Below are 16,398 nucleotides of genomic sequence, written 5' to 3' on the forward strand. Positions count from 1 at the left end.
AAAGCTAATTGAATGACTTCAGAAGACTCGCACTATAGTGCATAAAAGTTGTATAGACCACCACATATGTATTTTTTTTTTTTTTAGAAAAGCCACTATTTACTTTCCCTTTGTAAATTACGAAGAAACAAAAAAGCCATTAAAACATCTCAAGCTTTAGATAAGCATCTATTATAAACACTGGTAGAGACACTACTTTAGGTTAGAATTTAAAAAGAGAAAAGAGAAAAGAGAAAAAGGGTAAAAAAAAAAACAAAATCCTTGTCATCCCTCGTGCTAGTTATATTATGCCTTTTTTTTTTTACTGTTTTATGTCTTTAAAAATTCTGTTTTGAAGAAAGAAATTGGTATGAACAACTCAATTAGTGTACATAGAATCGTAAATTTGTTGTAAATTCATCTGATTATAATTTATTGTGCAAAATAATCTGGAGAAAAAAGGGAAAAAACCTGCATGTATTGACATAAAAACTGTCTAAGGTGACTAGAAATCGCCAAATAAATATTCTGAACTGCTCAAATGTGAAATAAGGTGAACTTCCCCTTTAATGATTAATCAAATATCTACCATTAACAGAAATTATACTGGGTTTTTATGTTATGTCATCATAAATTATATACTTACATCACATAAATCTCCTCTCATCTCTTAATGACATAATTAAAAGATGTTGGGGAAAACTACTACTACTACTACTACTATTACTACTACTAGTACACACACACAGACACACACACACACTTGTTCTAGGTGTGTGATCTGATAATGGCCTACCAGGTTGGTGACGTGTTTCCTCCGAATACCAAACATGCTGAGCAGATAAGCTGTAAACCTTTCATTCAAACCCCAAACCATTAAACTTATAGTTCTTTCATCTGTCCTTGTGTGTAATTTGTACTTCTTTGATTGGACAATGTGTGCTCAGTCTGTCTAATTTTAGTTTCTGCTCCAAATGAATGTTGCGGAGAAAAAGAATGATAAATAATCCACCTTGTTTGTGTTTATTCCCCATAACTGTAGTTCACCATCTTAATCACCAATGAAGATGTGTTAAGGATTTCTCAGCAATATGGGTTAAAAATTATCAGCCCGAATAAAGATCAAATATGGAAACTTTTCACTCTGTGTAATTACCTGACATGACTGTCACTGACACCCTGTATTTATTTTCCGTCTGGAAATCTACAATTCTGTACGTTTTTCTTATGGCCATGGTCGTGCTGTTGCTCTTGATTCCACAAAAATCCAAAATAATCCAATTGCAGACTTTTGTTAACAACAAATAATGTGATACAGACACCAAAAATGAAACCTTATATAGATATCTTTTTATCATTGAAAGATAGAGGGCTTAGCCCTGCTAAAACATTTATACCAGCCGCCCTGATTATTGCTTACACCAAGGAGAAGAATTAAAACAAAACAGATTTGCTCATTAAAGGGAAAATGTTGATTTTTTCAATGTCAACCGTAAAATCAGAAGAGGAATACAACAGGATGTATATTCAGTGTTAGTGTGAAATGCTGCTGTTATGAAGGAAATACAATCAGCTGCTTTGTAGAGCTGGTGTTAGTGTTTAAGTAGCCTTAAATTATTTTAATGGTGTTGACTTAAGAAATTATTATTTGTTCCAGGCACAATATCAGAACACAGTCTCCTCTGAAAGTACTAGAAAGGCAAGGCCGATGAGCTCGTATGTTTTGGATCATGAGCAGATCCTTTCTTTCTCCACACTTTGGCCTTTATTTTGACGTACTGGGGTTTAATGAGGGACCAATAAGCTTCAGATCCACTGAAGAAAATTAATAATAATAATAATAATAATAATAATAATAATAATAATACTTCCTACTGCATTACTGTTATATTTTTTTCTGGGTGTTTTAAAATGCAATAGAGCAGCAGTTCTAAACCTTTTAACTAAATAATTTGACCATCAACTAATAATTTAATTGAACTGTTGCTAAGGGCAGATTAGTGAAGGTGTTTGTGCATCTGGAACACAAAGCTGCAGATGGGGCAAAGTCATCAAGCATTTAATTCAGTAAATATCATAGATTAAATTAAGTAAAATATACAGTATTACATGTATTTAAAATAAACTAGATAAATTTGCAGAAATAAAAGTTAATGTATGTGTATGAAAGACTGTTTCAGGGGTTTCAGATTGTACTGGAGTTTTCATGCGTGTGAATTTGCTCAGTGTGGTAAAAGATCTTATCTGTATCTTCTCTCTTATCTGTTTTATCTTGCCTGTGGTTAAAATGCTGGCAGTGATGTGAAACACACACAGGCATCTCCCTTCCCTTCTAATTTAAGATTTCTTTTTCATTAGTAATAGTGTGTCATTTAACTCTCAAGGCTATTTTTCAGGCAGACTTGAAGTACTGATATAAAAGACATACGTAAATAATATTCTGTATATGTAAATAAATTCACAAATAACTGTATGAGTAATAGAGTGAATAATAATAATAATAATAATAATAATAATAATAATAGTAATTTCCACTGTGAAATCTATATACAGCTACTTGGATTGGATTCTGATATACTGATACATCAGTGTAGATAAAAGCGTTTACTAAGTGTTGACTAATTCCAGTCCAGTAATGAGCAGTGTTGCAGGAGTGCTTATATTTAGCATATCACGTCACTTTGATGGTTCAGTATTAGTATCACTCTGTTTGTCTCTGTTCTCCACATAAAATTCCAATTCTAGCAATAGTTCATTACGTTGAAACCACTACAGTAGAGTTAGTAACATCAGCAGTGGACATGGCAAACAACACATTTTTCATGAATATATCTTTTGACGGAGAGGTTAATAAAGCAGTTTTTGGATATTTCTCTAAAAGATAATTTGCTCTCTCTATAAAGCAAGTCTTTCAGAATTAAAGAAAGCCTGTGACATCCAGCTAATATTTATAGTTATGTTGTTCCTGTATAGGTATCTGTGGCTTTGTCCAGGTCTCAACCCCATTGAGATGCTGTGGCACGATCTTAAGAGAGCTGTGCATTAACAAATGCCCTCAAACATCAGTGAACTGAAGCACTGTTGTAGGGCCAAGAGTGGGCGAAAATTTCTCCAAAACAATGTGAGATTGATTGCTAAAGATAGAGATATTGTTGTTAAATGTGGTTCTACATGTTACTGAATTATATTTATTTTTTCCTAGAAGAGGAAATATATTCTGCCTAGAAGAGGTATTATCACTGACTGGCTGACTGAGTCCTATTGTTGAAACGTGCATGCAGGAGGAGTCTAGCTAGCTGATTTTCAATCTAGCTATCCTTAGCTAGCAAGCAGTGAGCATTACCAGGGATATTTTGGGATATACATGCATCTGCTGAATTTGTTAGCAAACTAGCCCACCTCTGTATCATTTTGGTATAGTTGCAGAGAGAGAGGTAGGTTAGCTAAAATTATATCATTTCATGAAGGGGTGTGACCTTGATCCAGATATTCCATCCATCCATTTTTTGTACCGCTTATCCAACACAGGGCAAACATGCTAACCACTAAGCCACCCTGCACCCCTGCTCGAGATATTACTGATGCTAATAACTTATTAGCCTTTTTAAGTCTTGACCGTTATATTGTTTACTTATATGAATGCGTGTTTTGCACTTAGCTAGTTAGCTATGTAATGTTCATCATATTTCAATGTAGATAACATTAGCTAGCATACAGTGAGTGATGTGTATGTATGTGGTGCGTGGGTTTTCTCTCTCTCTCTCTCTCTTTCTCTCTCTCTCTTCCTTCACCTCCATCTTCTACTGGTTTTCACTTACAGATAAACCTTTCTGTACTAAATATCATGTTCTATTGGGAATTTATTTAAGTCCAATCCAGAGTTACCAGAGTTCTGCACAAAGCTGTGAGTGTGAGCAATTTTGAATTAATGAATATTTGAATACCGTGTATAAAATCCTGGTTAATCCTTTTCAGAAATTTGTTGCGAATAGTAATAAAGAAACAATATTTAAAAAAAAATTAAAGTAAAAATTTAGAAGAACATCAAACCACATTAATTAGCATCATGACTGAAATGTATTCAGATACATATATATATATATATATATATATATATATATATATATATATATATATGTATAAATTTTTGTAAAGGTGTTGAAAGTATATGTGGGTGTTTGCTGTTATTTAAAAGCAAAATACCCAAAAAGCAAATACTATTTGGCAGTTTTTCAGATATTCAGGACACTTTTCAATTGAGTACAATACAATTCTCTGAGAGCAAATTTTCTTTAAATACTAGGACTGTTCAACAACTGGTCTTTGTGTTCCATTTTTTTAATCCAGCAAAGCTCAAGGTTTCTCATAGGTTTTTTAAAATATTTTTGGCCAAACTATTTTAAATATTTTAAATATTACATGGCCAAAAGTTTATGGACACCTGACCATCACACCCTTATGTGGTTCTTCCTCCAAACTGTTGCCACAAAGTTGGAAGCACACAATTGTAAATGATGTCTTTGTATGCTGTGGCATTATAATTTCATTTCACTGTAAGTAAGAGGCTCAAACCTGTTTCAGTATGACAATGCCCCTATGCAAAAAGTGAGGCATGTGAAGACATGGTCTGTCATGTTTGAAGTGGAAAAACTCGAGTGGCCTGCACAGAGCCCTGACTTCAACCCCATTGAAAACTTCTGGGATAATTTGGAAAGCAGCGCTCCCCCAGACCTTCTAACATCAGAATGAGCACAAATCACCACAGCCATGCTCCAAAATCTAGTGGAAAGCCTTCCCAGAAGAGCGGAGGTTATTAAAACAGCAAAGGGGGAACATTTATATTTATACCTTTTTATTATACAGTACTGTGCAAAAGTCTTAGGCACCCTATTTTTTTAGTACAAACTTTGTTATAGATTTTTATTTTATGACTTCTACATTATTGATTCAGTGCAAAAACTTTTTAGAATTCCAAACATTAGTTTTCCAGCACAAAATTACAGAAAAATGTTTGTATGTCAGTAAAGAAAGCAGCGTATTACATAAGAGACACTTTTCAGACAAAAAACATAATGAAGGCTGCTGGGTTTTGCTGCAAAAATAAGAAGTAAGTGCGACAGTCAAAGTGTCCAGAAGAAGTGTGGCTGGTTCTTCAAGATTCTCAGTAAATCTTACAGCTAATTTCCTTATAAAACTTATAAAACAAATTGTACCTGAGATTACTATTTTTTTTTAAAGCGAAGGATCATCACACCAAATATTGACTTTGTTTCATTTATTATATGTTTACTGCTTTTAGTTTCATTATTTTTGAAGGCATATTTCTTTGCATGTGCCCTGTGCACAGTACTATATATATATATATATATATATATATATATATATATATATATATATATATATATATATATATATATATATATATATTTAATTTAGATATATTTAAACATAGTTTATTTTTGGGTAAATATCTTGCTTGAAAAGTGTGCTTGGTATATCTTCTGTATATTTCTTAGAAATAAAAACACTTGATTTGACTTGCTATTTTCTAAAATAAATTCATGGAAAATCATACATTTGTAAGTGTGGCTTAAATGTACAAATACTTCTTGGGGCCACTGTATATATGCTGTAATTTTCATTTTCTTAAGAGCTTATTTTCTTATTTTCATATAACTTTACCGTAGAAACTTGTTAATAGTCAATAAGTGTAAGTTAATGTCCATGTAAAGATTTATTTTTTGAATAAAAAAAGGAAGGTTCGTGTGCATTTTTTGACTAATATCATATTGTAGAACAAAAAAAAAAAATCTCAGAAACAGAGCTTGATCTGGACTTCAACCATTTTCTCAATGTATTCCCATCTGTTGTATATCAGTACTGCAAGACTTTAAAAAAAATGACACTCGTTTATTATTTAAAAAAAAAAAAATCTCTTTACGCAGTGTGTGTGCATACACAAGGCAGTTGCGTGTGTGTGTTTAACATCACTCACAGCATTTTAGCCACAGACAAACCAACTTCAGGCAAGCTCTCTTACCACACTGAGCAAAAACACATGCTTGCAAACCCAAGTACAAACTGAAACCCTGTCTGTATTATCAGAAAAAATCTTCCATACACATTCATTAACTTCCATTTCTGCAAAACTTTAAATCATTCAAACTTCAAATTGTATTGTATATATCATATTTCTTATCTATTAATTGAGTGCTGTTTACTGAATTTAAAAACTTGAATACTTTTTCCCATCCACAGGTTTGAACTAATCTGAACTTAATCTGCCCTTAGGTCATAGGTCAAATCAGAATTCTTGTAATGTTTAAAACTGTTGTACCTATGCAATGTAAAATAGCCAGTGGAATTTATGATTATATTATATTATATTATATTATATTATAGTATAGTATAGTATAGTATAGTATAGTATAGTATAGTATAGTATATTATATTATATTATATTATATTATATTATTCCTTCCTATTTATTACAGTGTATCTGAAGTCTATTGTTCCCTCACTAAAACAAGCCCCATTGTTAGAAAGACATAGCCTAATCTTACTGAAGAAGTTTCTGAGGCTTCATACGACTAACAATTAAGAATGAGCAATTAAGAACTCTCTGTCATTTATTGTGTAATTCCCTGAGGGCATCAGTCATTTACTAACATTTATTAAACATCTACATACCTTTAAAATTCTAATATATTTTTTATAATGTCATATATATTCACTTATTTCCTATTTATCTATTATGACTAATGACTTAGTATAATGTATCACAAGTGTAGGCAGACTGAAATGTCTTAATTGTGGCTGATTTCTTCATAGCCGTTATGCAAAAGACTTCAGCAACAAAGCCTGGGAAATAATTTTTTTACCTTAAATTTTGCAAGTGTAGCATTTCAGCTCCAGTATTTGCCAAGACTACTGACCACTTAAAGGAAAATAACTGAACACAAACCAAAGGCTAGTCACACAAGTACCTGCATAAAAATAATAATCATTTAGAAAGCGAGAGAGAGAGAGAGAGAGAGAGAGAGAGAAGTGATGAAGGACAAAATGTCCTGTTTCAGTGGAAACTTCATGCAATACACTGAACTTATATACTGTGTATATTACTGAATTACTGTCTGACCTACTTTTGGGTGTGAATTTGGGTGAAAAGAGGAAAATCAATTTCAAAGTATTTATTTACACTATAAGGCCATAAGTTTGGGGACACCTGACCATCACCCTCATATGTGCTTTTTTAACATCCCATTCCAGAATTCAAATTTTGTTGCTCACACACACAACCATACACAGTATGATGTCCAGTGAAATGCATTTTACGACTGTCCGTGACATAATAGAATAGAATTTACATAAACCAGAATTGACTTGTATACAAGTACAAAAGCAAAAATATAAGAAAATAAGGGACATAAAAGATAGATGTTGACAACAGTATGGACTGTATTTGGAGTAAAGTACAGATATGTGCAGATGTATGTGCAATACAATGCTGTGCAATATCAGCCTGAGGTAGTTGCAGTGAAATTGCTAACATATACAGTACTGTGCAAATGTCTTAGGCACATGCAAAGAAATGTTTGTATCTTTAATTGAACATAACAGTGTGTAGACACTATACTTTTTTTAAGAATGTGTGTAAACTCTATATTTCATTGAATATAACTTGGTGCAAAGTCTATATGCAGCTGTTCAGTTTAGATAACAAGTTAAAAATTATAAATGTAATATTCAGAATAAACATCATGATGCCACAGTCAGCTGCAGAATCAGCCGATATCATCAATCCATTTATTTCTTTAACCAAGAAGGCAGTTGGATTAACACAATCAGATTTTGTTGTCAGTGGCAAACTTACAGCTGTACAGGATATCAGAAGCCTGTTGCACAAAGCCGCTTTCAGTGGCTACACAGGTAAGTTTGCATTTAATTAGAGCAAAGTCTGTTTTTTCAGTCTCAACAACGTGGATTGGTTTTAGCGGTTTTCATCGCCATGGTAACGTACATTACACGGCTAACCTGCTCCTTAGCAGGTTTTATTCTGGGTAAGAGATCACAAACCCAAATTGGACTAATCAGCTGTGAGCAAAGTGAAATAAATAACTCCTCTGCCACTGTGTATTCCTGAGGAGGTGGCCCTTCCCCTGTTTTCTTTAATTCACACTGTTTTCTTTTTGATACAACGGATACATTTTATTATAATATGCACACAAGTACAATAAAAAGGACATTGCAATTACTCACCACTTTGAATGATGTTTTTGTATTTCATTTTAATCTGTTTGGAAATTGGGTTGCATCTAATTATTATAAAGAATGAGTTAAATACTAAATCTTTGTCAGGACCAATTCATTATTCCTGTCCTAATATATTTTTACAAATTGATATTTATTTTATTAATATTTAATTAAGACAATTTACATTTATATTAGATGAAATTACATGAAATATGTTGGGTTATAAGTTTTCAATTTGTTTATTCTGAGTGTGAGCCTATAAAAGTAAACTTACACATTTACACAATCAGTATTGTTCCTCCAGTAATTTTCCCGAGCTTTTTGCAGTTAGTGTAGGTTTAAATTCCTCATATTTACACATAATAATTTCTTGCTCTTCAACTGAAAAGTCTGCACACCTGCTTTTTTCCATGTTGAATGCTACTGGCTGTTTGCTGCAAATGTCTGGCTTTTATGTGTACTGTATGTGCACGATGAGTAAACATTGATTCAGGGTTAAAACCAGGATTGATTGAGAAAGTTGATAATCAGTGTCATGAAACCTATTAACCTTAATGAACCTGGGTTGGATTTGTTTGGTTTTGTCAACTCAAAGCTTACTCTGCAACTCTGAGTTTGTTCAACTCGCTTCGTGCAACAGGCCTCAGTATGAACCTGTTATTAGAATTATGACCATCACTATTGTCAGAGCTGCTGTTATAGAAACTAATCAACATTTCTGTCCAATCATTAGAGAGTTAGAGAATTCAGCAGCACTGCAGTATAAATGACACATAATACCCTCTTTCTCTCTCTCGCTTCCTGTTTCTGTTTCCTCCTCCCCCTTCTACAGGTCACTCACAGATAAAAATTTGACTAAATATTCCACTGAGAATTCATTCAAGTATAATCCAGGGTACCGGAGATCTGCACAAAGCTGTGAGTTATTTCACATAAGAGCAATTTTGAATGAGAAAAATGCATTTTGTTGTTTCTTTTAATTCCAGCATATTTTTTAAAATGACAGTTATGAAAAAAAATGTATGTAAAATATAATGTCTTGGATTGCGTTCCAGATATTTAGATCAAACAAAATATTATTATTTTTTTTAAATATAAAATGTGAAGTGAGACAGTAATTCAATAATGGTATACAATATTTTACTGTAACATAAATTTTTTGCTGGGAAGATAATTTTTGAAAGTCCAAAATGTTTTTGTACTGACTCTATAACAAAATGTATATATATATATATATATGTATGTATGTAGATAGATAGATAGATAGATAGATAGATGTAGATATAGATATATAATAGGGTGCCTAAGACTTTTGTGCTGCACTGTATACAATTCTGAATTCATCTTTTTTTTTTTTTTTTTTTTTTTTTACTTTTTCTCTCATCAAATTTTAGATATTGCATGTTCATACCTTTTTATTCACTCTCTCTTTCTCTGTATATAAATTATTATTCATTTTTATGCAGGTAACCATATTGTGTAACTACAATTTGGTTTGGATTCAATGATTTTACTCAGAGTCGTCAGTGGTTTTGGTAAGTTTTGTAGCTGAAATGCGTCACTTGCAAGATTTAAAGAAAAACTGAATTCCAGTGTTTCTTAATCAAACATTTTAAGCGTTGTATAATTTTTAAATCTGCTTGGTAAAATATGTTGATTAATTTTCTATAATAGCAGCTCTGACAAATTTCTGGCTGTAAATTTTTTATAAATTTATTATTTTTTTGCATTTTCTGTTTTATTATCTTCAAGAGAGAGAAAAAACAGAGAGGCTGCTGAGGGAATGATTGTTTATAGCTGTAAGTTATATTATGTAAGTTATAACAGGAATTAACTCCCAAAATGTTTTATTTCTTACATATACCATACTTTTTTACAGCACACGTAAAGAAGCAGAAGAGAGAATAAGCCATGTCCACATACCACTGCATCAGCCCTTACTATAGGCCATGGTTTCTATGGTATTATCCACGGGACTATGCAAACACCAAAATCATCCGCCTGTCCATCTTCCTCATCGCTGGTGTGTGTGTGGGTTTTCCAGCTCTGCTTTGGGCTGTCAGTGTTCTGTACCGCCATCATAAGAGTGGAGGTCGAATCTCAACCATCGCCATCTTCCTCCTCCTCAGTGACCTACTGGAGCTGATTCTGAGTCCAGTCCTTTTAACATACATAATCAAAGAAAACTATTCTGCACGTCCAGTCCTCACTGAATACCTTTTCAAAGACGACTATGCAGCTTGTATTGCTTTCAGCCTGTTGACTGGAGCTAGGCTCTGTGGGCATCAGCTTCACCAGCTGCTGGCATTAGAGAGCATTCTTACTCAGAGATATCGATCACTTTCTCATTTTTTCTCTCCACCCTGCTCTGTTATCCTCTGCGTCATTGTGTGGTTGGTAGCAGTTGGGTGCCAGTTCATCCCAAGCCTAATAATTAATCAAATAAATATATGTTTATGTGTGTTGCCTGTAATTGTATGTCCACTCACATGTTCAGTGACTTGCAAAGCCTCTCCTGACACCAACCAGCCCAAAGACAGGAAGCCAGGAGTGTTAGTGCTAAGTGTTGCCATGGTTACTCTGATCATTTTATATGTGCCATTTTTCTTCAGAATTTTTACTGAACTGTCTTTTATGTTGGACTCTCTAGCGAGCATGAGATTGATTTCAGAGCCGCTCCTGTGTGTTCTCATCTGCAGGGAGAATCGTATGGTTGAAACAGCACACACACAAACAGATCACACACAATAAATTAGAAGCTTTTTATTGGAACTAGAATTAGAGCAATTTTTTGAAGTGCACAACAGAGATTTGTAGTCTATATACTAAATATACTGTATATAAAAAAGTTATAAAAAAGTAACATTTAATTTCTAATGTAACATTTTTAATTTCTAATATTTTTAATTTGTTATACACACACACACACACACACACACATATATATATATATATATATATATATATATATATATATATATATATATACACCATTAGAAATTAAATACACCATTAGAAATTAAATGTAAATGTTGTCCTTTTTAATGTAGGTATATTTTTTGTCATAGCATGTAATAAAACTTCATATCAAATCTTACTAAGTATTAATGTACATTAAATGCCACTTCTGTTGCTCTTTTTTGACATCTAAGGACATCTTCTGGTTTGTTGGTCCCTTATTAAACTTTTGCTTAACCCAAGAATGTAACCTTAAGTAAAAATAAATACCAAACATGCTAAACAGAAAAGTTGTAGCCCCTTCTTTTAAACAAAAACACAACAAAAACATAGCCACAAGTGGTGATCTGTGGGGTCCAAACAGTCTTCGCAAATAGCGCTTTCAATGCTAGTTGTGTGAAATGACTGCTGAAAGCTGATAGACTGAAGGTGGCCATGTCTTTGAAGTAATTCCATGATCATTCTTCAGTAATTCATATGATCGATCATGAATTATGGCTATTTGAGTAAACCAGTTCCACCTCCTTAGAATTGATTAACATGTAGCTGTCATATTGTTTACAAATATGAAAATGTTTTTGATCTTTATTGACATTCACACTCTCCTGAGTAATTGGACATCCATCCATTTTCCATACCGCTTATCCTACACAGGGTCTCAGAGGAGCCTGAAGCCTGTCCCAGGGAACTCTGGGCACAAGGCGGGAGACACCCTGGATGGGGTGCCAACCCATCGCAGAGCACAATCGCCCACACATTCACACAATACAGACAATTTGGAAATGCCAATCAGCCTACAATGCATGTCTTTTTGGACTGGGGGAGGAAACCGGAGTACCTGGTGGAAACCCCCAAAGCATGGGGAGAACATGCAAACCACTAAGCCACCATGTCCCCTGTAATTAGACATAAATATTGTAAAATATTAGACTATTTTGCAAAGTAGATTTAACATATTATGCAAATAATCATTAATTTGAGTGGACAGAGGTAAATGCTCGAAAAGGCAATTTTGTATCACAGTAATGCTAGGTTTGATATGCTGTCACAGAAGGCTGGCCATGAAGCACAAAGCACAACAAGACAGAATGTGTGCACTTCTGTTTCTGCACAAAGTTAGCAAGTGGATTATAAACACTAAGTGGATTATAAGTGGATTACTGATGCTACAGACTCCATGTGTCTGCAATGTTTGCTTCTTCATAGGTGTGGATGAGTGTATGTGGTGCCCTGTGATGGACTAGTGTAACAGCCAGGGTCTATTCTAGTCTATTCTAGTCTATTCTATTCTACTCGAATCAGCGAATCCAGTGCAACCCTGACCAGCATAAAGTGATAATCCATTACAGAAGATGAATGATTAATTAATTAAAATAAGAAATATGGTTTGCAGAAATGTTTAATGAATGTGTTTGAAAGATTTTACACACAGGGTTGCAGTTTGTTCTGGGGGTTTTCTAGCATGTGATTTTGTTCCATGTGGTAAAAGATCTTAGACATCTTCTCACTTATCTGTTTTATCTTGTCTGTATGCATGTACAATGCTGACAATGAAGACTCCTTTCATAAATGTTTGACAAATTGTTGTGGTGTAAATGGAAAAAATACCTCTTCTGGAAATTTAATGGAAAGTAAGCAACTTCCCTTCACATCAGTCTGCTTCACTGCTCCAGTATTGATTATTTAGCTATAACAGCATGTTACAAAATGTTGTATTTCTTACACATACCATGCTTTATTACAGCACATGTAAAGAAGCAGAAGAGAGAACAAGCCATGTTCATACCCTCCTGCTCCAGCCCTTACATTGATTCATCATATAATTTACCTAACTATGCCTCCTGCCCATCTTGGTGCCAGATACAACAGCACACCTTCAGAGGTCTTGTTGAGTCCTTGCCTTGACGGGTCAGAGCTGTTTTGGTGGCACAAGGGAGACCTACACAATATTAGGCAGGTGGTTTAAATGTTATGGCTGATCGGTGTGTGTGTGTGTGTGTGTGTGTGTATATATATATATATATAATACAGCAGATAATTGAGTTACCAGTTCAAATGAAATAACAGCACACCCTATTGGAACGACAGTATTTAAACAAAACTGTCTTTCTTTAGCAAGCACTCACATACAGTATAATAATAATAATAATAATAATAATAATAATAATAATAAATATTATTACATACTGCTTAGCACATCATTTTGCTCTGCTCTGTAATGTATACAGCCATTTATGCCACACTAAATAATTTGCACTATTCATATTATATGCAATCTCAAAGCTGTGCTTTTCCCCACATATGTGCAACTGTCTCCTCATGTTGTTTTGTATGTTGTCTCTGTTATTGGTTATGACTTTCTGTTAGCTGTAGAAGCTGTAGCACAAAGTGTTCATTGTTTTTGTTTACTCTATATTCTAAAAATATATGACAATCAAGCTGACTTCACTTGATGTTAGTAAGTTAATGTTATTATGTAGGTTAATAGGTTAATACAGTATGTTAATACCATGTCAGAACACACACGGAGTTTCAGCTAAACTTCATATCAAAACTACACAAAAACTCGAAACTAGCCCCAAAAATTTAGGCACTGGTAAAAGGAGACATTTTTGATTTGCAACATCTGCCTTTTTATCATCGTCTAGTGTGAGCATTCTCCACTCCCTAATTCCGCTTTCCCTCTCCCAACCTTTACAATATATCTTACAACAGAAATGGTCCAAGGTTCCCTTTGCTGTAACTCCAATTATTTGCTTTAAAACGAGATCGCGGCAAAGGAAATTACATGACCCCAAAAAATCCTTGATTTTTAAACCCAACAATTTGTTCCAATACTATTCTAATTTGGACTGCAACTGCAACCCTAGCAACCCTGGACATACATACCAGATTACAAATTTATACTTACACATAGTGTGCCCTGATATGGACTGGCATCCCATCTGGGGTGACTTCTCCCGCCTTGCACTGTGTTACTGGGATAGACTCCGGATCCACCACAACTCTGACCAGGATAAAGCGGTAACTTAAAGGAACACAACATTTCCTTATAAAAGTAATGTTTCCTGTCCCAAAGCCTTTGCATACACACACACACACACATACACACACACACACACACACACACATATATAGATAGATAGATAGATAGATAGATAGATAGATTATAATACATCTTCGTGAATTATGCTGTCTAATAATGCCACAGTTCAGTATACCTTAAGCAATCAGTGCCTTTATTAAACATCTGTTTAGCTAGTGATATTGGTAATATAGTCCTTCAGTAAAGCAGGTTTTTTTCAGATGTATTTGGTTTTTTTTCATGATGTGTGCTTGAGGTTTGGTGGAAGAACTGGTGCAGGATTTCAGTGAGAAGAGAACATGAAGTGGTTTGTGTTTCATCTCTGACCATTATTCAGTGCCTGCTTCCACTTTCTGCAAGATTATTGTTAATTTACAGAGTTTAGGGTGTACTGTTTGGAAATGAAAGGATGTTTTCACTACACTAACCCCATCACAAAAAACAGATGCACTATTCCTCACATAATTGTAGACTGTCATTCTTTGCTGGTAATGCTTGACTGTGTTGTGCACAAGGGTGTCCATAGTTGTGTTACTGCCTGGTATTGAAATCACAGAGATGCACAATTTTTGGGCAAGCAGCAATTCAAAGGGGGATATATCTGTAATGATACATGGCATAACCCAATAATTCATCAGGACTTCCATAATGTCATGTCAACACTAGAATCAGCATCTAACTACAACTCCCATAATACCACATGACCTACAAACATGGCCGCCATGGACTCCAACTCTCCTGATTACTAATCACAGACACCTGGACTCAATCATGCCCCACAGTACTTTAGGACTCTCACTCAGTTCATTCCTTGCAAAGTATATGCTGTGTGTTCACGTACCAGTTGTTACCAAACCTTGTATTTTTTCATAGTCTTTTCTGGTTTAGATCTTGTTTCTGGCTTCTTTGTTTTTGTTCTTTGCCTAGCCTAGTTTATACTGTTGGCACTTCGCCTGACCATTACCTGTTCTCTGACCTTGTTTTTGTCTCATGGTTTGGATCTGTCTGCAAGCTTTATAAATAAAGTTTTTCAATTCAATTTAAAGTGAATTTATCCCTAATAAACAAGCCAGAGATGATGGTGGCAAGGAAAAACTCCCTGAGACAATTTGAGGAAGAACCCTTGAGAGGAACCAGACTCAAAAGGGAACCCATCCTCATCTGGGTGCAACGGATAGTGCAATTATAAATAAATCCCTTCTATTATCGTGTACTATATGGACAGATAGTGCAAATGTGAAACCTGTAAATTCATCACAACTTATCGACTGTCCACTGATGTCCCGAGTATGAAGCTGCTTGTGGCAACCGCAGCCCCAAAGCCACCACAGCAATCTGAGTCCCAAGCCATCACTGTACAGCTCCCCATATGAGATCTCCAAGCCATCTCCACAGCCCCCAGGTGGCACCATAACCAGCAATCCAAATGGTTCTTCAGGCCGCCCATATGGGGCCACCCCCAGCAGCAGCAAGCGATCTCAACCCGATGAGAACTCCAACCAGAAGTAGGGCATCAGGATGGGTCAGGCAGGTTTGGAGAGCAGAAAGGGTCAGGATCACTGGGATCTCAGGAGTAGCATATGTAGCTCGATAGTGAGAGAGGGAGAGAGAGGGAGAGATTGTTAGGTAAGCTTTTGTCCTCTAGTGGTTAAGGAGAATGTACTTTGTGTGCAGAGTGCAAGCAGGGACTCCGGAAGATTAGCCATGACAGCATAACTAAAAGGGAGAGCCAGAAGCTAACACAGACACGAGGGCACCCTGGTACATAAGGCAGCCAGCCACTCCACTGTTGACAAACCTGAGTGAATGCATGAGAGTGGGGCGGGTGCGACAGCATCCAAACATCCCAGTTAACCACAAAACTCTATGCCTGTTAACCCTCCAGACCTGCTCCTTCACCTAAGAAAAACTATTCACAAAAGGCTTGACTAAACAAATATGTTTTCAGCCTAGACTTAAACACTGAGACTGTGTCTGAGCCCTGAACACTAAGTGGAAGGCTGTTCCATAATTGTGGGGCTTTGTAAGAGAAAGCTCTACCCCAAGCTGTAGCCCTCACCATTTGAGGTACCAACAAATAGCCTGCACTTTTGGTCTAAATAGGCGTGGCAGATCATAAAAGA

The sequence above is a fragment of the Pangasianodon hypophthalmus genome, chromosome 28 (assembly GCF_027358585.1).
Source record: "Pangasianodon hypophthalmus isolate fPanHyp1 chromosome 28, fPanHyp1.pri, whole genome shotgun sequence".
In the NCBI taxonomy this organism is placed as follows: domain Eukaryota; kingdom Metazoa; phylum Chordata; class Actinopteri; order Siluriformes; family Pangasiidae; genus Pangasianodon; species Pangasianodon hypophthalmus.